We start from the raw sequence: 409 nt of genomic DNA on the forward strand, positions 1-409 counted from the left end.
CTGTCCCTGGGACCCCCCCCTTGCCTGGGGCAGGGTCTTGGGGTGAGCAGGGCACTGTGGGGAGCATGGGGATGTGATGCACAGCCCAGCTGGGACACAGGTGGCACGAAGTTCAGGCGACCATGCTAGGGAGGAGGAGGTCCCCCATGGGGTGATGTGGGACCCCACGAGGTTCTGCATGGGGTGACATGGGCTGAGCTAGCATTGGTGCCACCCCAGCGTCATCCTGTGGGACACCAATCTGGCCACTGAGTCACCATCCTCTTTGGCAACTGCCTTTCCAGCCCGCAGGGTGGTTTGTGCAGAGGACCCCCTTCCTGGGGGCTGGAGGGAGTAGGGTGCTTTGCTCCCATCTTTTGGGGTCCATGTGCCTTCTGGGTAGGGGGCCAGGGAGCGCTGTGCGTGGCGG

At 64.1% G+C, this 409-nt stretch overlaps 1 protein-coding gene across 1 annotated transcript in view; it reads left to right on the forward strand.

Moving 5' to 3' along the window:
- The window catches only part of LOC118452448 (tensin-like), a 73,282-nt gene that overhangs the window by 30,768 nt on the left and 42,105 nt on the right, over positions 1-409 (forward strand). The gene's annotated exons all lie outside the window — the stretch shown is intronic.

The sequence above is a fragment of the Egretta garzetta genome, unplaced genomic scaffold (genome assembly GCF_000687185.1).
Source record: "Egretta garzetta isolate BGI_Z169 unplaced genomic scaffold, ASM68718v1 scaffold186, whole genome shotgun sequence".
NCBI classification, from domain to species: domain Eukaryota; kingdom Metazoa; phylum Chordata; class Aves; order Pelecaniformes; family Ardeidae; genus Egretta; species Egretta garzetta.